Below are 25,156 nucleotides of genomic sequence, written 5' to 3' on the forward strand. Positions count from 1 at the left end.
TATCACCCTCTTCATGGAGGTTAGGTCTATAAAAGGCTATTAGCCAGGGGACAGAAATGGTGTCCCTGGCCTCTGTTTGTCAGAGGCTGGAGAAGGATGGCAGGAGACAAATCGCTTGATGATTGTCTTCAGTCCACCCTCTCTGGGGCACCTGGTGCTGGCCACTGTCAGCAGACAGGCTACTGGGCTAGATGGACCTTTGGTCTGACCCAGTACGGCCGTTCTTATGTTCTCCCCTTCTTTGCTGCCTATATCTGACAGAGGTAGCAAGGAGCAGGAGAGGGAGGGAGAGTGACCGGTAGACTATCCTGTTAGTTATCCAGTAAGCATTTGCATATCAGATAGTTGGTTAGTCCTTCACATCCCTATCCCAAACCCCTCATCATCCCCAGTCCCACCCAAGTCTGCACCCTTCAGCCAGAGCCCTATCCCCCCTCACACACACACTCCAGCCACCTTTCTCAGCCTGAAGCCCCCTCCCATACTCTGAACCAGTCAGTCCCAACCCACAGACCAGAGCCCCTCCTGTACTCCAAACTGTTCCCCCCCCCCCAGCTGGCGCTCTCATCCCCTTCTGGACCCCAACTGCCTGATCCAGCCTGGTGAAAATGAGCGAGTGAGGGTGGGGAAAGCAAGAGACACAGGGAGGGGAAAATGTAGTGAGCAAAGGAGTGGTCTCAGAGGAGGGGCAGAGCAGGGCAAAGATGTGTGGTTTTGTGAGATGGGGTTGAGTTTTATTTGGGGGCTCCCTCCATTTTTCTTGGCTTTAAGCATTCAACTGTCCTTTCTTGGTCCAAAAGCAGTAATTTTCTGAGCAAACAGCAGCTGATAGCAGGATATTCATGGGCATGGTTGCTTACAGATAAGCTGCAATATGTCTCACTACCATGAATTTAAAATGCCTGAGGTGCTAACAGAGGGAGTTAGCCACTTTGGAATTGCCTGCTCCTCCCCACAAGCTGGCGCCCCTTCAAAACACATCCTCGTACTTTGTTCTTCAGATTACTCCATTAGAAGCAGTATCAAAGGAAGATTCCCCAATACAGATGCATCCATGTGCCTTCTTTGCATTATTTCAATTAAGCTGCTGCATCATTATTTTCTTGTAATTTAAAAACATCAAATTAGCTAAAATAAAACAATAAGAAAATATTATGCCAATTTCTTGAATTAAGTTTGAAAATTTAAATCTTGGGGGAATGTTCATTGTAATTAAATTTCTGAAATAAACAATTAAAAATGTCATTTGTTCTACCCTTTTATAAAAAATGTTTAGTTTCTGAAATGCATGCCACTTTATGCCATTGCAAACAACTGACAAACTAACAAATTTTCATTGACTTTTCACAGCAATAAAGCATCTCATAACAGCCCATGTGGTTTGTAAAATCACGTATGTACTGTAACAAACTGCTAGCTAAGCCAGAGCTCTGCCACTATAGCCTGGCTGAAAAAGCCAATTACAGCCAGCTGAGGAAGCCCAGGCCTGAAGGCCTAATGGAAGCAGTTGAGGGTTTCATTAGCCAGAGGACTAGATAAGGAAGCCAGAGGGGATGTGAAAGGGGAGGAGCTAGGATGTGGCTGAGTGTGCACCCCAGCCAGAAGGAGAGGCTGGCTGAGTCTGCTGTGAACTGGTTATTAATGGTTCACAGTCATGCTGAAAGGGTATAACGGGTTTCCGCACGGGTCAGTTTGGGGTCCGGTTCTATTCAATATCTTCATCAATGATTCAGATAATGTCATATGCTTATTTAGTTTGCAGATACCACCAAGCTGGTAGGTATCAAGTACAAGTGCTTTAGAGGATAGGGTTAGAATTCAAAATAATCTGGACAAACTAGAGAAATGGTCTGAGGAAAATAGGATGAAGTTTAATAAGGAAAAATGCAAAGTACTTCACTTAGGAAGGAAAAATCTGTTTCACATATACAGTACCTTTCTGCAGTACTAGACAGTCATCTAAAGGCCATAGCGGACCCAAACTAAATATGAGGCAACAGTGTTTTTATTGCAGTAAAACCAAACATGATACCAGAATGCATCATGGAATTAACAACAGGAATGTTGAGAGCAAGACACAGAAGTAATTCCTCTGCTCTACTCTGTGCTGATTAGGCCTCAATTGGAGTATTGGGTCCAGTTCTGGGCACAACATTTCAGGAAAGATTTGGAGAAACTGGGGAAGGTCCAGAGAAGAACAACAAGAATGATTAAAGATCTAGAAAACAGGGCCTATGACAGAAGACTGAAAGAACTGGGGTTTAGTTTGGAAAAGATAGCAGCTTTTAAGTACCTAAAAGGGTGTCACGGAGAGGAGAGAGAAAAAAATATTTTCCTTAACCTCTGAAAATAGGACAAAAAGCAAAAGGATAAAGTTTCAGCAAGGAAGGTTTAGGTTGGACGTTGTTAAAAACTTCCTAACTGTCAGGGTGGTTAAGCACGGAAATAAATTGCTTAGGGAGGCTGTGGAATCTCTATCACTGGAGAAATTTAAGTACAGGTTAGACAAACATCTATCAGGGATGATCTAGATGGAGCTTGTTCCTGACATGAGGGCAGGGGACTGGACTTGACCTCTCGGGGGTTCAGTTCGGTTTCAGTTCTTGTATTCTAGGATTCTATGCATTGCATGTAGGCAGACTGAGATGTTCATGAAGCCTCACAAAAATCAATTAAACCTAGCTTCAAGTCAGTTTGTGCACAACTTGCAACATGGAAGTCAGTGTGTGATTACTTATGCAACAATTCCCAATATTCCCACCCGTCTGAAGCACCCATTCCTGCTTTTATTCCTCCCATTTAGATCCTTGTCGTGCAGCATTAGAGTTTTGCCTGAACAAGGACTACGGAATAAAGCCCACAGAGAGTACTGAATTTGAAAATCTCTCTTCCCTCCTAAACATGACTTTGTTCAATGCACATGATTGAACAGTGTCTTGCAATTAGGAAAAAGTTACATACATGACTAAAAGCAAGACCAAGTGATCAGCCAATTTTAGTCAAGTAGCATCTCCCTTTTTAAAACACTAGAAACTTAAATTATAAAAGCTTCCACAAATCCACAAGACTGGTCAATTAAAAAATAAATCTGTTCTATTACCTAACTTTGCAATTCATTTAGAGATAGTAAAATAAATTTATTAGGGGTGAAATCAGGAGTGGTGGAAACTAGGACTGTAAGCAACTTATCAACCAGTCTACTATACAATAAGCATAAGCTTATCAGATAGTCAGCTAGTGATGCAAATAGTTGCTTCCCCCACCTTGCTGCCTCTACTAGAGACAGCAAAGGGGGAGCAGAAGCCAGTGCCTGGGGGAGCCGGCTTAAAAGCCGGTTCTCACCCAGCACCATGTCCTAGGGAACAGGGGAGGAAGAGGCACAGCAGGAAACAGCACGAGCAGGGACTGAAGCAGTCTCCACTCACGCCACTTTTGCTGCGATTCTGCTTTTGAAATGTACAAAGACATTTTGAAATGTACAGTGATGTTAGGTTGGTGGTCAGTTTCAAGCGAAGTGCCCCAAGATTCTGTTCTAGGGTCGGTTTTGTTCAACATCATTATCAATGTCCTAGATGAGCTGAGAGATTGCACCCTCAGCAAGTTTGAGGATTATACTAAACTAAGGGCAGAGGTAGAGATGTTTGGGGGCAGGGATAGGGTCCAGCGTGACCGGGACAGATTAGAGCAGCGGTTCTCAAACTTTTTGGGCTCCGGAGCCCTTTACATGTGTAAAAATGTATGCCGCGCCCCAGCGGTGTGTGTTAATTGCGTCAGCTCGAGGCAATTCTCAATTATGCTTTTGAAGGCTTTCCAGTTTGTCAACCTCGCGTCTCGCGGAGCCCTGGGGCTCTACAGAGCACAGTTTGAGAAACACTGGATTAGAGGATTGAGCCAAAAGGAATCTGATGAGGTTCAACAAGGACAAGTGCACAGTCCTGCACTTGGGATGGAAGAATCCCAAACACTGTTACAGGCTGGGGAGTGACTGGCTAGGTAGCAGTTCAGCAGAAAAGGACCTGGGAATTACAGTTGATGAGAAGCTGGATATGAGTTAACAGTGTGCCCTTGTAGCCAAGGCGGCAAATGGAACATTAGGGTGCATTAGGAGGAGCATTGCCAGCAGATCTACAGAAGTGATTATTTCCCTTTGACACTGGTGAAGCCACATCTGGAGTATCGCATCCAATTCTGGGCCCCCCACTTCAAAAAGGATGTGGATGCATTCGAAAGGGTCCAGCAAAAGGCAAAAACGATTAGGGGGCTGGAGCACATGACATACGAGGAGAGGCTGAGGGATTTGGGCTTATTTAGTCTGCAGAAGAGTGAGGGAGGATTTGATAGCAGCCTTCAACTTCCTGAAGGGAGGTTCCAAAGAGGATGGTGAGAAGCTGTTCTCAGTAGGGACAGATGGCAAAACAAGACACAATGGTCTCAAGTAACAGTGGGGGAGGTCACATATGCACAGTCTTACATATTTACTTCTTTCATCTATGGTCTATGGATTACATACCTAGCTAAGTATCAGAGAGGAAGTCATGTTAGTCTGAATCTGCAAAAGCGGCAAGGAGTCCTGTGGCACCTTATAGATTAACCGAAGTGTTGGAGCATGAGCTTTCGTGGGAAAAGACCCACTTAGTTATATGCATCTGACAAAGTGGGTCTTTGCCCACGAAAGCTTATGCTCCAACACTTCAGTTAGTCTATAAGGTGTCACAGGACTCCATACCTAGCTAAGGAAGCACATCCCAAGTTTCAGAGAATTCCCAGTTGAAAATCGGAAATGAGCCCCAACTTGTAACACTGACAAGCATATCCAATGTGGGTCCTCTGGAGCGTAATGCTTGAGTCTCTAACACATGAGCTAAAAGCCAGCTGCCTCTCAACTAAGGCTGTACAGAAGCCTCATTATTCTCTCTAAGTGGTCTCAGTGCCACTAGATAGGACAGTGCACCACACCAGGGTGTATGTTACATAAGTGGGGCCTGAGCCCAGAGGGGGGGAAGGAGAGGGGAGGGCAATGCTCTGAGCCCCCTGTCTCTAACCCCCAGAAACTGCTGCTGCATATGCCCACCATTTTGGGGAGAGGTGCAGAGCCAGAGCAGAGCTGAGCCTGTCTTAGCCCCCCTCTTCCATTGCCCAAGAGCCATCTGAGGTAAGTGGTGCCCAGCCAGAGCCCACATCCTGAATCCTGACCTAGCCCTGAGTCCCTCCTGTCTCCCTACTCTCTGCTCCAGGATCAGCCCCAGAACTCCTTCTACATTCCAAGACCAGAGCCTGCATCCCAACCCTTTTGCCTCAGCTCTGTGAAAATGAGTGAGGATGGGGGAGGTTAGAATGAGCAGGGCAAAGGTATTTGGGTTTGAGGTTGATGATCCTGGATTTCAAAAAAATCCAGTGATCTTGTGCCTAAAAAGGTTGGAGACCACTGCTATAAAGATACTGACCCAACCCGTCTCAATGCTGCTTATCTTAAGAAATCTGAAGAACTCACAGCTCAGAGCAAAATAGCTGTGAGCCATCTTCAGTTTAAATGTAAAATTCCTGAATTTGCACTTCTAAAGTTACAGACATGAATTATAATTTATGCTAAATCCAAGTAGCATCAATATTATATGCTCCTATAGCTGGATTTTATAGATTAGGTCTGTAAAATCCCTGATTAATCTGTTAATCAATTCAATATTACACTTCACAAATTAACCACTTAAACAGGATCCCACGGGCGAGGGGCTGCTCCAATCTTGCCAGGCCCGCCATGGGCTGCTCCAGCTTGGCCAGGTCCGCTGCAGGCAGCATGCTGGACCCAGCCAAGCTGGAGCTCCCCCTTGCCCACAGTGCAGTGCAGCATGGCAAGTCCAGATGGGCTTGAGCAGCCTCCCAGCCACTGGGCCACACTTAATTCTTAAGTATCATCTGGTAAGGGTGAAGTTTACCAGTTAACCAATTAACCACTGACCTCCCTAGTCTAGAATAAAATCTTACAGTAAATGAACTAATTACACATACTGTAACACTACAAAGCTGAAGAGGTAAACAATAGCAATTCTGAGACCATCTGATCCTTCTTGTTGATGTTTTCAATTTCATTACATTTGACACGAAGTAAAATTAGGCAGCAGTTGTTGTCAAATATGGCAATAAAATCAAAGCAGAAAAACTGAGCAATCTGGGTTTTGGTCCTCTCTCCCCACCTCCACCCCATTTTCACTGGCATTCTCTTGTGGATGGCTACCACCCACTACTTTTAGACACAGCAGATAATGGAATGAAGTGGGTTCCTGTGCACTCTCCTTCCACTGCCCCCACCATGCCAGGTGAAGTGTGGGGGGGGGGGGGGAGGAGAAGGAGTGCCAGGGCTTGCCCCTGCACTGCTGGCAGAGAAAAGACACAAGAAGTTGCATCCTAACTCTCCCTACAGGATGGGTCAAGCGCCCACCCTGCCCTGCTTCTGCTTCTCCTTCCCTGCCCCTTCCTGAGCACTCACCTGGGGCATGCTGCCTGCCTCCTCCCTGCAGGAGTCTGCTCCCTCTTTGCTCATCTGTGCTCCCTCTGCTCTAAATCTGTTTAGTGGATACAAGTAGTCTGGATTGCAGATTGGATGAGACCTTGAGCTTGGTGGACTGGATCGATGCGGATTCACATTTTTGTATCCACCCAAAGCTCTACTCATCAGCCATACATGTGCACACATCCTATTTTGTATACATCTCCCTTTCTTTCTCCTCTGGCTTAAGCACAAATCATGTGTAGATAGAGAAAGCTCAACTGAGACCATCCACACCAACAAAGCTATCTGCTGTGCCAGCCAACTCTGAAAATAAAACGCAAGCCCATGCAGCACAGAAAGAGAGTTAAAGGAGGCATCTCTTAGTTTTCACGTGGAAATGTGAAAAGCGTCATTAAAGGTAAATAGCCAGGTTTGTGACCAGAGTCCAGGGAGGCATCCGAGCTCCGCACAAGGCTCCCACATGGCCTGGGAGGCGAGAGACGTGTTGTGGTTTGGAGGGCAAACCCAGACACGCCTGGCTGGCACATCACCCCCACTCTCCCACCGAGATGACACCTGCTGGTTCGGGCCCGAGCTGCCAAGGCCCCGAGGCAGCAGTGGCAGAAACCACGGAAACCTCAGCCCCAGGCGTGGCCAGGCCAGGGGAGGGCTGGATCGCAGCCCCCAGGGCCGCGCTGGCAAACCGGGCGCGCAGCGGGGCCGCCGGGGAGGGGCACCTGGGACTCCCAGCCCGGTTGTAGCGCCCGGGGGCGCGGAGGCGCTCCCGGCGGGGGAGGAGGTACGTCCCATTGGCCGGAGCGGAGCCTGGGCGGGGAGCGGCCTGGGCCCGACCCGCCCGCGGAGGGGCCGAGCGCAGCTCGCTGGGCAGCGCAGAGATGGGCCCTAACGGCCGCGGCGGCCCGGGCCCAGGCGCGCACGAGAGCCCGTAGTGGGGGGAGGGGCTGCGTCGCTCCCCTTTCCTCCCTTACCCGCTGCGGGGCTCGGGCTCCTTCCTGCGACCAGGCACCGCGTCGGCCTCAGGCCCGGCCTGCGTGGGGCAGCGCCAAGAGCGAGGTGACTCGACTCCGCCCCCGGGAGCCCCGCCCCCTCCGCTTCCCAGGAGCCTGATCCCAGAGCGCCCTGGCCCGGTCTTTATAAAACTGCGTCCCCCAGCGATCCCAGCCCCCTCCCTCCATTTCCCCAGGGAGCCTGGTCCCTGTATACCCGCATTCCTGGGGCCCTGCTCCCATATACCTCCTAGCCCAGCTACCGCCCCACCCCACTGATACAGGTGACTCCGGGTAGCACCGCAGAGGCGCACTGCTTTCCTAAGCCTCCACCAACACTGTAATTGCTCAATGAGGTGTCCCCCACATGCACCCTCCATGCCATTCTGGGTGGATGTACTTGCATCTCCTCTCCTCACAGGCACTAGTCACCACTGCCATACCCCACCCTCAGGGAACCACTCCTATACATCCACCCCACCCGGTGATTCCACTTGCCCCAAGGAGCCCGTCATCCTCATACCCAGGGGAGGGCAACTGTGTCAAACTGAAGAGCCAAACTACACCAAAATTCAGAACAAGTGGTCAACAAAGAGCCATATAAGAATGCCTATTTGCATGACTGAAAATCTACAACTTAACATTATTAATTGACATGATTCATAATAGCATAAATGAAGCATTGTACTCACAGACTTTATTTAATGGGACTACTGCAGCTTTTGCACATTTCTTTGAAGTTTACATCATAAGTGATCAAATTCAGCTTCATAAAGGCATTCAGGCTATCTTCTGTCAATCTTATGGCATAGGGCTGAGGATGTGGGACTGCAGGAGTCAGCGTTGGAGTGTATGAGGGTCTCAGGACAGGGAGTTCAGCTGTATGATGGGATCAAGGGCACAAGGTTGGGGTGTGGAGGAGGTGCAGGAAGCAGGGCAGGGCACTGCAGGTGGGAAATAGAATATGTGGGGGGCGGGGCTTGGGACAGGATTACCTTACCTGGCTGGGACTGGGCTGCAACCAGGCAGTGATGTCTAGATGAGCAGCTGGGCCAGGATTGCAGCAGCGGTGGAGCACTGGGACGGATCGCCACCAGCCCTTCCTGTGGCCAGTCGGGGAAGCAGCTGGGCAGCCACCAACCAGCTTGTCCTGGCCTCATCTCCAACCATGAGGAAAGTCTGAAGCTGGGGCCAGGGCACCAATAGGGGCAGCTACACTGGGGCCCAGCTCCAGCTCCGCTCCTGCGCAGCAGGGATGACCAAAAGCTGTATTTGGTGTCATACTGAGCCACCAGATCAGATCGAGGGAAGTGATTATTACCCTTCATTCTGCATTGGTGAGGCCACCTCTGAAGTACTGTGTCCAGTTTTGGGTCCCTCGTCACAGAAAGGGTTTGGAGAAATTGAAGAGTATCCAGCCGAGGGCAATGAAAATTACGAGAAGGCAGGGAAACATGATTTATGAGCAGAGGCTGAGGGAACTGGGCTTATTTAGTTTACAGAACAGAAGAGTGATGGGGGGATTTGATAGCAGCCTGCAAGTACCTGAAGTGGGGTTCCAAAGAGGATGGAGCCAGGCTATTCTCAGTGGTGACAGATGACAGAACAAGAAGCAATGGTCTCTAATTGCAGTGGGGGAGATGTAGGCTGGATATTAGGAAAAACTAGTTCACTAGAAGGCTAGTGAATCACTGGAATGGGTTGCCTAGCAAGGTGGTAGAATCTCCATCTTCAGACGTTTTTAAGGTGAGACTTGACAAAGCCCCAGCTGGATTGGTTTAGTTGGGGTTGATCCTGTTTTGAGCAGGGCATTGGACTAGATGACCTCCTGTGGTTTCTTTTCACTCTAATCTTCTATGACATTGTCTCTCTTGTGTCCTTAGTTGCAACCTGATGGGAGCTTAAATAAATTTAAATGGAAAATCTTAAAGTTATGGCCTTATTACTAAAACTGTATGGCTACATCTAGATTGCATCCCTTTTCCGTAAAAGGGATGCAAATTAGACGTATCGCAATTGCTAATGAAGCGGGGATTTAAATCTCCCCTGCTTCATTAGCATAAAAATGGCTGCCGCTTTTTTTCAGCACGGAGTTTTGCCGGAAAAAAGCGCCAGTCTAAACGCGGATCTTTCGGAAAATAAAGCCTTTTCTGAAAGATCCCTTATTCCTCTTAAAATAAGGGATAAGGGATCTTTCGGAAAAGGCTTTATTTTCCGAAAGATCCGCGTCTAGACTGGCGCTTTTTTCGGGCAAAGCTCCGTGCCAAAAAAAAGCGGCAGCCATTTTTATGCTAATGAAGCGGGGGAGATTTAAATCCCCGCTTCATTAGCAATTGCGATATGTCTAATTTGCATCCCTTTGATGGAAAAGGGATGCAGTCTAGACGTAGCCTATGAATAACTGATTTTGGGGTTTGGTGAGGGAACTAAAATTTAAAACAATAGTCTGAAACAAATATTTTCTAGTAAATTTTAATAAAATGTAATTTTGAGTTCAACTAAATGTTTTGTTTGAACATGCTGTTTGGGTTTTTCCAACATTTCATTAATAAAATTACAGTAAAAACTGAACCAAGAAGTTGCTTCCAATCAATGTTTTGTTTTTAAAATATTCAGACAAAGTGATCCAAATTTGAGCCAACTTTGTAAAATATATTGCTTGACCCAAATCTGCATTTTTCAGCCAAAAAGAGTTTTGTAGAAAAAAAAATCACAGAGATCTACTAATGAATCTTGGTGTCTCTGCACATAGTTAGACAAGGACTCTTGCATCCATGAAGGAGGTGGAGAAAGTAAAGAAGTGATTTTCACTTCATTCAACACAAGAGCAAGGGGTCACCTAATGAAATTAATAAGCAGCAAGCTTAAAAACAAACAAAAGAAAGTACTTCATACACCACACAGTCATCATGTGGAACTTGTTGCCAGCAGATGTCCTGAAGGCCAAAATTATAACTGGCTTTAATAAAAAACCCAGATACATTCATGGAGGATATCCAATGGCTATTAGTCAAGATGGTCAGGGATTCATCTAGGTGACTTTCACTGCCAGAACCTGGGAATGAATCACTCAGTAATTTCCCTGTTCATTCTGAAGCACCTGGCATTGACTACTGTTGAAAGATAGGATGCTTAGGCTTAAAATGCAGCATCTCAAACTCCCAGCCCACAAGCCATCAGTGACCATAGCAATTGCACAATCTCACTCAGTAGTCTGCAGGCCCCGGGGGCTGTCTGTTCCTCAGGCCCCACCTCTTCCTGCCATTGTCTTGCCCTCCTCTCCTCCCCCCACCCCCATAGCATTCTGTCCCCACAAGGATCCAGCTTCAGGGATCACCAGGGGGACCTGACTCAGTGCAGTAGTAGCAGTGGGTCTCTCACACTCCCCACCTATTTTCACTCTTCTGACCTGAGCATTTTACCCATCTGAATGAACTACCAGCACTTTAAGTTCCTTCAAAGATTACCTCTGAAAGGGGCAAAACTCTTCCCTGAACTCCTCTGCTACTTATAATAGGGCTATCCATTTGAAGAACCATAGGAAGACAACCACTTGCTATTAGTCCATTTAACCTTTTTTACTCTCTGCCTTTCCTTGGGGTAGACTGAATGGGGCATGGGTATGGAGAAAAAGGCAATCTCCTACCTCTCTTGGGATGCTCCAAAAGGTCAGAGAAACCAATGCCTTGAAATGTAGCAAGAGTCATTGGGGTGCATCAGAGTCCAGGTAGAAAGTTTAGCAGCAGCTCTAGCTGCTCCACAGATTCCCTCATCAGCAGCACTAGCATTTCCTGGATGTTGAGAATTTGTGCCCAGAGTTCCCCTGTCACAGTTGGACAGCTCTTTTTGTGTATATGAATGCGGAGAAAAGGGAATGGAGCACTGGTTCCTCTTACGTCTCTCTCTGCAGGAAGTGGTTGATTCACCTCCTTTCCTTCCTAATACACAGGATCAGGATCACTGCAGTATTTACATTTCATTCATACACAATTCATAAGAGTCCCTCCTGGGTTTTTTAGGTCATTGGCGTTAAATGCAGTTTTTGTTGATAATAAAAATCACCCATTTAAGACAATGATCTGATTCCTATGTCCTAAGGTGGGAGGTTCTGTTTGCACTGCCTAAGACTGCAAAGCCAAACTACTAAAAGAAATTACAGTTCTCATCTGTCCAGCAGGAGAGCTTGAGTGTATCTCACAAGAAGGCATTCCCACTGCACCTTCCTATGTTCTCAATGGGGTTTTGCATTTGGGTGTTGGCAGCAATACAAATCCAAGGCTAGAGAATGTGTAACTTTGGGAAGTTTTAAGATAAGCCTTTAATGGCAAGGAAGTCTCTTGCAGGTCCCTGCCTTCTGTGCAAAGAGTGCCAGAGTGGGGAACAGCCTTGTCAGGTACCATGGCTGGCCATAGCAAGGAAGCTGGGGGTCAAAGGCAGTGTTCCCACTAAGCAGCACAGCTTCACAGGTGGATTAATCAGCCCTGCCCAGCCAGAGGCTCAGGGCTCCTTGCATGGAGCTGACTGACTGGGTGGGGCTGATTAATCACCTGCGAAGCTGTGCTGCCTCACAGCTTAGAGTGAACACTGGTCAAAGGGGTGGTAAAGATGAGGTCTGTACTGGAAATGAGTATGGAAGGGTGTACAAGAGGAGCGACTGGAGACTATGTCCTTTTGCTCACTGATTTTCTTAGCACTAAAAAATGGGGATGCATGGCATGAGGTTACCGAAGAGACTGAAGCTGCTCATGACTGGGGCCTGATGAGAACATTTTGGTTCATTTGGGGCTCACTGTGGGAACTCATGGCCCTTTGCTTAGAGGTCTTTGAGAATGACTCCTGGTTGACTTTATAGGCACAATATCCTTAGATGTAGAAGGTTGCTATGAGGATTCCCACCATCTGGAGTTTTGGCATGGTGACATAGGTTGCGTCATAGAAATACCCTTGAGACTGTTACTCGATGGGCTGATCATACCACTGAGCCACCTACCTGCCTTCTGGGGCACTAAACCACCCTGTCCGGCTGAGCCAAAAAGTCTGATCTCCCCCAGAAAAGACACAGAGCCAAGCAATATAGACACAGAGAACAGAACAGCTCAGCTCTGGGAAGGCTCAATCACAGGGACTTGACACAGCACCCAGGTGCACAGATCCAATGAGATCAAAACCCCCAGATAAATCCATCTTACTCTACATAAAAGTTTTTACAGAGCAAGTTCATAAGGTGTTTACCCTCTTTATCAATGAAAGAGAGAGATGCACAGCTGTTGCTCCCCTCCTCCGCCAGTAACAATTATTTACACTGAGTTTGATAATAAATAAAAGTGTTTTTATTAAGTATAAGAAGTAGGATTTAAGTGGTTGTAAGTGAAAACAGAGAGATCAAAGTAAGGTACTAAGCAAAACAAAACACACCAGCAATGCTTGATATTCTAAGGAACTTGGTACATGCAGTTTCCTACTCTAATGGTAGTTTTAATCATCTTTCTTACAATCTAGGTAGTGTCCTAGAAGGTCCAGGCTCCCCACATAAAGCTTCATAAGCCATAGGAGCAAGGAGTAGGCTGGGTCACCAATTATCACAATAGGCATTTCCACCTCTCTTATTCTGATTTTCTGGTCTGGGGGAAAAGTTCCAGCATGCATCTTTCGGAAGAGCCATTTTCAGGTATCTAAAAGGGTGTCATAAGGAGGAGGGAGAAAACTTGTTCATCTTGGCCTCTCAGGATAGAACAAGAAGCAATGGGCTTAAACTGCAGCAAGGGAGGTTTAGTTTGGACATTAGGAAAAAGTTCCTAACTGTCAGGGTAGTCAAACACTGGAATAAATTGCCCAGGGAGGATGTGGAATCTCCATCTCTGGAGATATTTAAGAGTAGGTTAGATCAATGTCTATCAGGGATGGTCTAGACAGTATTTGGTCCTGCCATGGGGGCAGAGGACTGGACTTGATGACCTCTCGAGATCCCTTCCAGTCCTAGTATTCTATGATTCTATGTCATGCACCTTTCCCAACCATCCCACACTGATGGCAGTGAAATGGCTCTTGGGATCCACCAGCAGCTGAAGCACCTTGTAGTTTAGGTACTCCTTGGCAAGATGGGCAGGGGTCAAGATGAGGATGTGTGCTACAGTTAGGGGACCCCATTACAGCAAAGCTATCTACTCTGGTATCCACATTTCCCAGAGTCACAACCCTCCATAGCAGAATGACATTGATTGACTAGGCTACTTGTATAATGACAGCCCCCACAGTAGATTTCCCTACTCCACACTGACCGGTAGCCATCTGACATTGCAAGCTTTCACAGGGCTAGTGCCACACATGTCTCCATGGTCAGAGCAGGTCTCATTCTGGTATTCTTGCACTTCAGCGCAGGAGAAAGCCATTTGCAAAGTTCCAAGAAAGCAGCCTTACACATTCTGAAGTTTTGCAGCCACTGCTGATCGTCCCATAGCTGCACCACAATGTGGTCCCACTAGTCTGTGCTTCTCTCACAGCACCAGAACTGGCATTCCACTTTGTCCACAGGATTGACTGGCAGCTGTGCTTACATTAGCACAAGGGCTTGCATGAACAGCGAGTCCACGTCATCCTGAGATTTGTCCTTGTCCTCTTCTTGGCAGAGTGACATGCGTACCCTCTCCATATACTGAACCATTAGGCGCATCAAAATACACATCAACATCACAATGGTTTGATGCATGCTCATGCTGCTATGGCATCTGTGCAGGAAATCAGAGCAAAAAAGACAAAAAGACTGTTTCCCGTTGATCTCAAGCAAGGGAAGAGGGACTAGACGAGTGCATTATGGGATGCTGACAACATGAACCCATAATCACCAGCTGCACAGTTTTGGTTCCAGCGTGCACTGGAACTATAACCTAGAATGCAAAGCAGCTCAGGCACTATGGGATAGCTACCAACAATGCATCACTCTCCAAGTCGACAGCAGTTTCCCTAATAGGGCGTGCTACTTGGGTGTACATTGAATTCTTCCCCACAGTGAGGACACAGACCTTCAATGTTGCAAATTTGGGTGACCTGACATTGATCGTAATAGATTTGACCTTATCTCATAGGCTGTGTCTAGACTGGCAAGTTTTTCCGCAAAAGCAGCTGCTTTTGCAGAAAAACTTGTCAGCTATCTACACTGGCCACTTGAATTTCCGCAAGAACACTGACTTCCTACTGTCTGAAATCAGTGCTTCTTACAGAAATACTATGCTGCTCCCGTTCGGGCAGAAGTGTAGACAGCTGAGATTTGTTTTGCGCAAAAAAGCCCCAATCGCAAAAATGGCGATCGGGGCTATTTTGCGCAAAAGCGCTTCTAGATTGGCACGGACGCTTTTCTGCAAATAGTGCTTTTGCGGAAAAGTGTCCGTGCCAATCTAGACGCTCTTTTCCGCAAATGCTTTTAACGGAAAACTTTTCTGTTAAAAGCATTTGCGGAAAATCATGCCAGTCTAGACGTAGCCATAGTATAGAAGTAGCCTCCGAGTAGGATTTGACCCAGTGTAAGTTTTGACACTGACTTCAGTGACGGCAGGAGCAGACCAGATGATACTATGTATGTCCTAAGTAATATGTAATTGGGAGCATTAAGATGTCTTTGCCAAGGAAGTGAAAGTAAGGTGTGGAATTTTAAGTAAAAGTTGTTGATTAATCATTCCCTGTGGATGGCATGATTGCCAGCTTTGTCTGAAACTTGGCATTACCTGAAGCCCTTAACATGCAACACTTTCATGAACTTCAGCTGCAGTGAAGCATCCATAAAGGCTATAGAATTAGGCTTTGTATTTGTGGGACCTGCCAAAACAGCAGCAGCACTCATTAGCACAATCTTTCAGTTCCTGGCATCTGGCCCTTCCCAATTTGTATCTCTGGTCTGAAAAAAAACCTTCAGGGAACAGATGGGGGTGAGGGGAAATGAGAGAAATGTTTATTAATCTCTGCCCTCCTTAGCAGTGTTAGTGACAGGGTTGTCAGCATGAACAATATGGCTATCAATACATATGATTTTATTGTTAGTGTAAGTGTTATGGTTACTGTTTGAAACATTACATAGAAATAATGCTATAGAGATAAGTGAACAAGATATTGTTAACTTTCTATTAATGAATATCATCCATTTGTCTGATTGCCCTTAGGATTAAAGAGAAACATTAACTGATCTATTGTTATTGATGCAACCATAAGTGGGGAAATCAGAGGACTAAAATGCTTCAACAAAACAAAGTAAAGAAAGCTACAGTGGCCAGTATATCTCTGATGTTGCAAAAGATTAATGAGCATAGGTATAAACAGGGCAAGCCACAAAGCTTTATCTGAAAGCTATGGGTGAAAAACACATCTTAAAAGAGCTTAAATAATAACCACAAAACTTTTTTAACTTGTCTGGGCAGAAGATATATCTGGAAGATAAAATACAAAAACTGAAAGGCACATAAATAAAAATTTCTCACTTTCTCTTAGTCTTCATGAAGGATTAAACCAGGTTTTTGTCAAAGAAGAGAATGGAGTGTTATTGTTTGCTTCATTTCTTTTTATTCTCTATTTTATTAAAGACCCCATCAAGCAATTTATAATACTTTTTCCTTTTCCAATCCTCCATTGTTTATAGTACCACCTCAAAAGGCTGGTAAAAATTATTTTCCATTCTATCTTATCCTTTGTATGTGTAATTTATTTCTTTATGTTCTAAATTGAGCTGAAATTAATATAACTGATTCTGTATACACATTGTACCATATATTTTGGTGTCATTTCAAACTATTTTTCTGGTTTGACATTATTGTTGATTGATATAATATCAGCTCTTGGAATTGTATTTGTTAATTTAATATAATGCTACTGCAAATGAAACATAAAGGTAATCACAAAACTTGCATGTTTTAAAACTGTCTTGTAAAAGGAAGTTTAGACTTGAAAGAAAATGAAATACTTAGAATCCAAAGGACTTTTATCCAGTCCCCATTTAATATAGTTCAGATTTTGTATCTAAAAAACTTTACTGTGTTTCGTTAAATTGGATTTTTATGACAGTACTGTAAAGATTTTTAATACATTCTTAGCCAGTGTGGAAAACTTGTTGATAGAGTGAAAGGATGCCGTGCTACCAAGGTCCTGTCTGCTCTGCATCACAATGGACTCACATTTTGCAGAAAGTTGACTTCAGAATTCCTTGATTCTGCAGCAACGTTGATCATGTTAAACAGAGTTTTTCATAATGTATTTCTGAGACTAAGACAGTCATCGTCAAAACTCGAGAAGTGTGCTGCTTACCAGGAGCTCACATTCAGAATGTAACTGAGAGTCTTCCGAAAGTGATTAAACTTCGGCTCGCTACCCCTTCCTGCTTCTCCATGTAGGAACTAACGAGATGGCCAAGAATGACCTGGAGTGGGTCACAGCAGATTATGTAGTGTTGGGAAGAAGGATCAAGGAATTTGAAGCGCAAGTGGTGTTCTCATCCATCCTTCTGATTGAAGGTAAAGGTCCAGGTAGGGATCGTCAAATTGAGGAAGTAAATGCATGGTTGCACAGGTGGTGTCGGAGAGAGGGCTTTGGTTTCTTCAACCATAGGACTCTGTTCCGGGCACAAGGATTGTTAGCAAGAGATGGGATCCACCTAACCAAGAGTGGAAAGAGCATTTTCACAGGCAGGCTTGCAAACCTAGCGAGGAGGGCTTTAAACTAGGTTCATTGGGGGACTGTGACCAAAGCCCTGAGGTAAGTGAGGAAGTCGGACACTGGGAAGAATCACAAGGAGGAATGAACAACAAAGGAGGACCCCTGATTCGGATGGAGAAGGCAGGGCAATCAACTGGTTATTTACGGTGTTTGTACACAAATGCGAGAAGCATGGGAAACAAACAGGAAGAATTAGAAACCCTGGCCCAATCGAAGAACTATGATTTGATTGGAATAACGGAGACTTGGTTGGATGACTTGCATGACTGGAGCACTGTCATGGAAAGGTATAAACGGTTCAGGAAGAACAGGCGGGGGAGTAAAGGAAGAGGAGCTGCATTGTATGTAAGAAAGCAGTATGATTGCTTGGAGCTCCAGTATTTAGAGGGAGAAAAGACTGTTCAGAGTCTATGGGTTAAGTTTAGAGGTGGAAGCAACAGAGCTGATGTTGTGGTTGGTGTCTGCTATAGACCACCGGATCAGGTGAATGAGGTAGACACAGGGACGGCTCTAGGCACCAGCAAACCAAGCACATGCTTGGGGCAGCACATTTCCAGGGGCGGCATTCCGGCCAGCCTTACCACCCAAAGCAATGGGCGGGGCAGTGGAGCCTGTGGCCTGCAGGTGGAGCGCGCGATCTTGCTGCCCCTTGCTGCCTGCCAGCCAGGGGAAGCTCACAGCGCAGATGATGGGGGCCTGACTGGAGCCAGCCCTGGTGCAGGATCCCAGCCCTTTCCAGGCACCGCGCAGTGGGAGTCACTATCATTGCCCGAAGCCAGCCCAAGAGTCCCACCGCTCACGCAAGCCCAGGCCTAACTGCCATTGACCACTCCATCTCCTTTCCCTCTCCCCACCAAACCCTCGTGTCCCCACCCCATAGCACGCACAGAAATGTTGGAGCACCCTGGGGGAGGGGTGAAAGTGGCACGGGTCCCCCTGGGGATGCGTGTGGACACAGCTGGGAAATGTAACGGGCAAAACCAGGGGTTCGCAGCACAGCTCCCGGAGCGAAGCAGCGACACCTCTTTCTATTGCCCCCCCCCCCCAATCTCTTAGGGTATGTCTACACTACAGCGCTAATTCGAACTAACGCATCTAGAACTAAAAACTAGTTCGAATTAGCGTTTTGCTAATTTAAACTAGCATGTCCAAAGTAAGTGGACCCTGAACCGTGGTTAAGGATGGCCGGAAGCAGTGCCGGCAGGGCATCAGATGAGGACTTAGAGCGTGGAGCTGCTGTCTCAGGCTAGCCGAGGGCTGTGCTTAAAGGGACCCGACCCCCACTCCGGACAGACAGTTCTCAGGAAGCATGGCCCCTGGTTGGTTTCTTCAGCACTTATACCAAGACGTTATCCCTATAATTCTCCAAAAACTTCCTGGATTGACTGTGTCCTGCTGTATTTGTCTCCCAACATATGTTGGGATGATAATAATCTCTCATGACAACCGGGGCCTGTGATCTGAAATCTTCTCTTAGAGGTCTGAAGAAAACCTCATCTACGTCATCCAACTGATCTGGTGCTCTAAAACACACACCAAGCACAAGATCACCTCCCTAGTTCCTGCCTCTAAACTTAACCACATACTCTCAGCAGGCTTTTTTCCCTCTACGTACTAGACCTCTGAGCAATCATACTAATCTCTTAAATACACTGCAACTCTTCCTCCAGAGATACTCCAGAGGGGAGGGGCTGGAGTGGAGACCAAATGGAGGAAGGACCGCGGCCCCGTTTCTCAGCTCCTACACCAACAAGCCGGCCCGGTGCGGCCCCCCTCCACCCCACGCCAGGTCTCACAGGTTTGGCAGAAAGACAAGCGCGCAGGAAGCAAAAGCTTCAGAAGGACGGCTCCTCCCTCCATCTTTCCCAGGTCGCCTCCATGCTGCGTCTATCCCAATCCCAGAGCAAACTGTGGCCTGGGGCGTGGAAGCGCCTGCCTCTGCCCGCTGGGCAGATCGCCTCCGGGCACCTCGCCAGCTCAGCCTCGTCTGGAGGCCGACCCTTGGGCCTCTCCTCTTCTCTGGGGTGCCCACTGGACCTGCGCCACTCCTGGACCATTAAGCCGTCCCCCGTGGCTCGTGACGGGGTGCCTGAGCCCCAGCGCTCCGTTCCAAAGTTGGGGGGCTCACGGCGGCCGGAAAGATTTCCGGCCACCAGGTCAACCCATTCGGTCCTATGGGTCCACAGGGCCAGCCGCTCCCCGCACTGCCGCCTCAGACCTGCTCCGCACCGCTGGCCCAGCTCCAGGCTGGCGCCCGCTCCGCCCCCGCGCCACGGGCCTGAGAGTCTCCTCCTGCCACTGGGGGAGGCGGTAGCTGCCTGCTTGCCCTCTGCAAGCCGCCTCGAGCCGGCCTTGAATTCTCACACTAAGGAAGCTGCCGCACGGCAGACCCGTTGGGAAGAAAAGAGCAAGGCCACGGAACCGAGCCTGGACGGAGGACTTGTCCGGGATTCGCACCCGGGACCTCTTGCTCCCAAAGCAAGAATCATGCTGCTAGACCAACAAGCCACGCCCTTGCTGCCACCTGGCCGTGGAGCCTCACAAGCAAAGTCACCGTAAACTCATTGTGCCGGCCTTTCTCCGCAAAGAGAAAGATCGAAAGAAAAGAAACAAACAAAGAAGAGGACCAGAGTTAAAATCCTGAAAGGATTCGGACGCGAGCAACGAATACAAAGTTCTCGGGGCAGGCTTGTAGCAGACGCGGACTAATGTGCTGGTTTGACTCACGTCTCTGGAAGACAGCCGCTCGTTGCACGGGTCATCCGTCCTTCCAAGCTTCCGTTCCTAGCAGAGATGCTCCAGAGGGGAGGGGCTGGAGTGGAGACCAAAGGGAGGAAGCACCGCGGCCCCGTTTCTCACCTCCACCACGTGGAGGGACTGCCACTGTTCTGACGGTCGAAAAGGAGGTTTGGAGGTATAGACCACACGCCTGACGTTCATAGCTTCCAATACGAATGACGATCCACGCGTACAAGCGGTGCAAAGAGAATCAGCGAAGCCTACGACTTGTCTCAGCCCATTGGCTTAGCCTATGTCCTGCCAAATGTGGCCCAAATTACTCCCGGCGGTTGCGACAGCGGTCCTAGTCCACTCCAACGACGTCACAAGAGGGCGGGCCCGGATCCCCCATCCAACCTCCCGGGGCGTGGCACGGTCCAGGCGGGAAGACCGGCTGCGTCGCTGGGGTAGCGAGAGAGAATGGAAGGCCTGAGCACCGGGAAGCGTGGGGGCGGGCAACGCAGAGCGAGCTAGGCGGAAGGCTGAATCACCAAGAGGGCAGCTCCAGGCTCCGAGAGGGAGGGAAGGGCCGCAGAGGAGAAGTCAGAGAGGGTCTAACGCCGGCATGCGGCCTGGGTCCGACCGAGTACCTTCCCCAGGCCTGCCCCGCGGAGGGATCCTGCAGCCGTGAGCAAGACAACGCGGCAAGAGGAGGATTAGCTCGCCCGAACGCTAAACGCGGCCGCAGAGGAATCAGGAGCAGGGCTTGTCCGGGAGTCGAACCCGGGACCTCTCGCACCCGAAGCGAGAATCATGCCCCTAGACCAACAAGCCGGCTCGGTGCAGCTCCCCCTCACCCAGCCCACGCCAGGTCTCACAGGTTTGGCAGAAAGACCAGCGCGCGGGAAGCACAAGCTTCAGAAGGACGGCTCCTCCCTCCATCTTTCCCAGGTCGCCTCCATGCTGGGTCTATCCCACTCCCAGAGCAAACTCCAAATTGACTGCCTAACGTGACTCTCGGGCCACAGGCTGCGGGAGGGTAAGGCAGGCTAAAGTCAGGAAAATAAACAAAGGAACGGCGCCAAAGGAGCTCTTTGGCCGGGCACTGTCCGGGACGGCTCCCAGGCGAAGGGAGAATCACGCCTCTACGAGAACGGGCTGCCTTTGGCCCCGCTGCCTGCCCTCGGGCCTCAGAACTTTTGGCCCAGGACCCAGCGAGCCGTCAGCCAAGGGAAGGGTCCCGGCTTCTCAGTGGCCATCCTACATCGCCACAATACCCTAAGTAACAGGCTGCGTCGGTGCCCTGGGCTACTGGGAGGTAGAATCCAGGGCCTGCCTCCTCGCCCGCCAGGGAGGGAAGGGACACTTGGAGCCTGCCGCAAGCAGGGGAGGACCGGCTAGAAGACAACTGAAAGAAAGCGGCAAGAGTTCTCCCTCCGGCCTGAGCTGGCTGCTCCGCCGGCAACGTGGGGCGGGATGCCCGCCCCCGACAGCCGCCCGGATCGGTGGCGTGCGTCCGGAGCCCCGGCTGCAGTTTTCAAGCTGAGCCGGCGGCTCCGCCGCCGCCTGGGGCGTGGAAGCGCCTGCCTCTGCCCGCTGGGCAGATCGCCTCCGGGCACCTCGCCAGCTCAGCCTCGTCTGGAGGCCGACCCTTGGGCCTCTCCTCTTCTCTGGGGTGCCCACTGGACCTGCGCCACTCCTGGACCATTAAGCCGTCCCCCGTGGCTCGTGACGGGGTGCCTGAGCCCCAGCGCTCCGTTCCAAAGTTGGGGGGCTCACGGCGGCCGGAAAGATTTCCGGCCACCAGGTCAACCCATTCGGTCCTATGGGTCCACAGGGCCAGCCGCTCCCCGCACTGCCGCCTCAGACCTGCTCCGCACCGCTGGCCCAGCTCCAGGCTGGCGCCCGCTCCGCCCCCGCGCCACGGGCCTGAGAGTCTCCTCCTGCCACTGGGGGAGGCGGTAGCTGCCTGCTTGCCCTCTGCAAGCCGCCTCGAGCCGGCCTTGAATTCCCACACTAAGGAAGCTGCCGCACGGCAGACCCGTTGGGAAGAAAAGAGCAAGGCCACGGAACCGAGCCTGGACGGAGGGCTTGTCCGGGATTCGCACCCGGGACCTCTTGCTCCCAAAGCAAGAACCATGCTGCTAGACCAACAAGCCACGCCCTTGCTGCCACCTGGCCGTGGAGCCTCACAAGCAAAGTCACCGTAAACTCATTGTGCCGGCCTTTCTCCGCAAAGAGAAAGATCGAAAGAAAAGAAACAAACAAAGAAGAGGACCAGAGTTAAAATCCTGAAAGGATTCGGACGCGAGCAACGAATACAAAGTTCTCGGGGCAGGCTTGTAGCAGACGCGGACTAATGTGCTGGTTTGACTCACGTCTCTGGAAGACAGCCGCTCGTTGCACGGGTCATCCGTCCTTCCAAGCTTCCGTTCCTAGCAGAGATGCTCCAGAGGGGAGGGGCTGGAGTGGAGACCAAAGGGAGGAAGCACCGCGGCCCCGTTTCTCACCTCCACCACGTGGAGGGACTGCCACTGTTCTGACGGTCGAAAAGGAGGTTTGGAGGTATAGACCACACGCCTGACGTTCATAGCTTCCAATACGAATGACGATCCACGCGTACAAGCGGTGCAAAGAGAATCAGCGAAGCCTACGACTTGTCTCAGCCCATTGGCTTAGCCTATGTCCTGCCAAAGGTGGCCCAAATTACTCCCGGCGGTTGCGACAGCGGTCCTAGTCCACTCCAACGACGTCACAAGAGGGCGGGCCCGGATCCCCCATCCAACCTCCCGGGGCGTGGCACGGTCCAGGCGGGAAGACCGGCTGCGTCGCTGGGGTAGCGAGAGAGAATGGAAGGCCTGAGCACCGGGAAGCGTGGGGTCCGGCAACGCAGAGCGAGCTAGGCGGAAGGCTGAATCACCAAGAGGGCAGCTCCAGGCTCCGAGAGGGAGGGAAGGGCCGCAGAGGAGAAGTCAGAGAGGGTCTAACGCCGGCATGCGGCCTGGGTCCGACCGAGTACCTTCCCCAGGCCTGCCCCGCGGAGGGATCCTGCAGCCGTGAGCAAGACAACGCGGCAAGAGGAGGATTAGCTCGCCCGAACGCTAAACGCGGCCGCAGAGGAATCAGGAGCAGGGCTTGTCCGGGAGTCGAACCCGGGACCTCTCGCACCCGAAGCGAGAATCATGCCCCTAGACCAACAAGCCGGCTCGGTGCAGCTCCCCCTCACCCAGCCCACGCCAGGTCTCACAGGTTTGGCAGAAAGACCAGCGCGCGGGAAGCACAAGCTTCAGAAGGACGGCTCCTCCCTCCATCTTTCCCAGGTCGCCTCCATGCTGGGTCTATCCCACTCCCAGAGCAAACTCCAAATTGACTGCCTAACGTGACTCTCGGGCCACAGGCTGCGGGAGGGTAAGGCAGGCTAAAGTCAGGAAAATAAACAAAGGAACGGCGCCAAAGGAGCTCTTTGGCCGGGCACTGTCCGGGACGGCTCCCAGGCGAAGGGAGAATCACGCCTCTACGAGAACGGGCTGCCTTTGGCCCCGCTGCTTGCCCTCGGGCCTCAGAACTTTTGGCCCAAGACCCAGCGAGCCGTCAGCCAAGGGAAGGGTCCCGGCTTCTCAGTGGCCATCCTACATCGCCACAATACCCTAAGTAACAGGCTGCGTCGGTGCCCTGGGCTACTGGGAGGTAGAATCCAGGGCCTGCCTCCTCGCCCGCCGGGGAGGGAAGGGACACTTGGAGCCTGCCGCAAGCAGGGGAGGACCGGCTAGAAGACAACTGAAAGAAAGCGGCAAGAGTTCTCCCTCCGGCCTGAGCTGGCTGCTCCGCCGGCAACGTGGGGCGGGATGCCCGCCCCCGACAGCCGCCCGGATCGGTGGCGTGCGTCCGGAGCCCCGGCTGCAGTTTTCAAGCTGAGCCGGCGGCTCCGCCGCCTCCTGGGGCGTGGAAGCGCCTGCCTCTGCCCGCTGGGCAGATCGCCTCCGGGCACCTCCCCAGCTCAGCCTCGTCTGGAGGCCGACCCTTGGGCCTCTCCTCTTCTCTGGGGTGCCCACTGGACCTGCGCCACTCCTGGACCATTAAGCCGTCCCCCGTGGCTCGTGACGGGGTGCCTGAGCCCCAGCGCTCCGTTCCAAAGTTGGGGGGCTCACGGCGGCCGGAAAGATTTCCGGCCACCAGGTCAACCCATTCGGTCCTATGGGTCCACAGGGCCAGCCGCTCCCCGCACTGCCGCCTCAGACCTGCTCCGCACCGCTGGCCCAGCTCCAGGCTGGCGCCCGCTCCGCCCCCGCGCCTCGGGCCTGAGAGTCTCCTCCTGCCACTGGGGGAGGCGGTAGCTGCCTGCTTGCCCTCTGCAAGCCGCCTCGAGCCGGCCTTGAATTCCCACACTAAGGAAGCTGCCGCACGGCAGACCCGTTGGGAAGAAAAGAGCAAGGCCAAGGAACCGAGCCTGGACGGAGGGCTTGTCCGGGATTCGCACCCGGGATCTCTTGCTCCCAAAGCAAGAATCATGCTGCTAGACCAACAAGCCACACCCTTGCTGCCACCTGGCCGTGGAGCCTCACAAGCAAAGTCACCGTAAACTCATTGTGCCGGCCTTTCTCCGCAAAGAGAAAGATCGAAAGAAAAGAAACAAACAAAGAAGAGGACCAGAGTTAAAATCCTGAAAGGATTCGGACGCGAGCAACGAATACAAAGTTCTCGGGGCAGGCTTGTAGCAGACGCGGACTAATGTGCTGGTTTGACTCACGTCTCTGGAAGACAGCCGCTCGTTGCACGGGTCATCCGTCCTTCCAAGCTTCCGTTCCTAGCAGAGATGCTCCAGAGGGGAGGGGCTGGAGTGGAGACCAAAGGGAGGAAGCACCGCGGCCCCGTTTCTCACCTCCACCACGTGGAGGGACTGCCACTGTTCTGACGGTCGAAAAGGAGGTTTGGAGGTATAGACCACACGCCTGACGTTCATAGCTTCCAATACGAATGACGATCCACGCGTACAAGCGGTGCAAAGAGAATCAGCGAAGCCTACGACTTGTCTCAGCCCATTGGCTTAGCCTATGTCCTGCCAAAGGTGGCCCAAATTACTCCCGGCGGTTGCGACAGCGGTCCTAGTCCACTCCAACGACGTCACAAGAGGGCGGGCCCGGATCCCCCATCCAACCTCCCGGGGCGTGGCACGGTCCAGGCGGGAAGACCGGCTGCGTCGCTGGGGTAGCGAGAGAGAATGGAAGGCCTGAGCACCGGGAAGCGTGGGGGC

At 50.5% G+C, this 25,156-nt stretch overlaps 1 protein-coding gene, 1 long non-coding RNA gene and 2 other non-coding genes across 6 annotated transcripts in view; 1 reads left to right on the forward strand and 3 right to left on the reverse strand.

The window, feature by feature from the left end:
* The window catches only part of NMNAT3 (nicotinamide nucleotide adenylyltransferase 3), an 84,297-nt gene extending 76,689 nt beyond the window's left edge, over positions 1-7,608 (reverse strand). For all 3 annotated transcript variants that reach the window (XM_025185609.2, XM_006124986.4, XM_025185610.2), the window contains exon 1: positions 7,477-7,608. The gene's annotated coding sequence lies outside the window, so the exon portion shown is untranslated. The remainder of the gene's footprint in view (positions 1-7,476) is intronic.
* The window catches only part of LOC142830750 (uncharacterized), a 113,089-nt gene continuing 95,384 nt past the window's right edge, over positions 7,452-25,156 (forward strand). The window contains exon 1 of the long non-coding RNA XR_012906205.1: positions 7,452-7,561. This is a non-coding gene — a long non-coding RNA (uncharacterized LOC142830750). The remainder of the gene's footprint in view (positions 7,562-25,156) is intronic.
* TRNAP-CGG (transfer RNA proline (anticodon CGG)) lies at positions 20,668-20,739 on the reverse strand. The gene has a single exon. It is a non-coding gene; the product is annotated as a tRNA-Pro (tRNA).
* On the reverse strand, positions 23,037-23,108 carry TRNAP-CGG (transfer RNA proline (anticodon CGG)). The gene has a single exon. It is a non-coding gene; the product is annotated as a tRNA-Pro (tRNA).

Source organism: Pelodiscus sinensis, chromosome 10 (assembly GCF_049634645.1).
Source record: "Pelodiscus sinensis isolate JC-2024 chromosome 10, ASM4963464v1, whole genome shotgun sequence".
Lineage (NCBI taxonomy): Eukaryota > Metazoa > Chordata > Testudines > Trionychidae > Pelodiscus > Pelodiscus sinensis.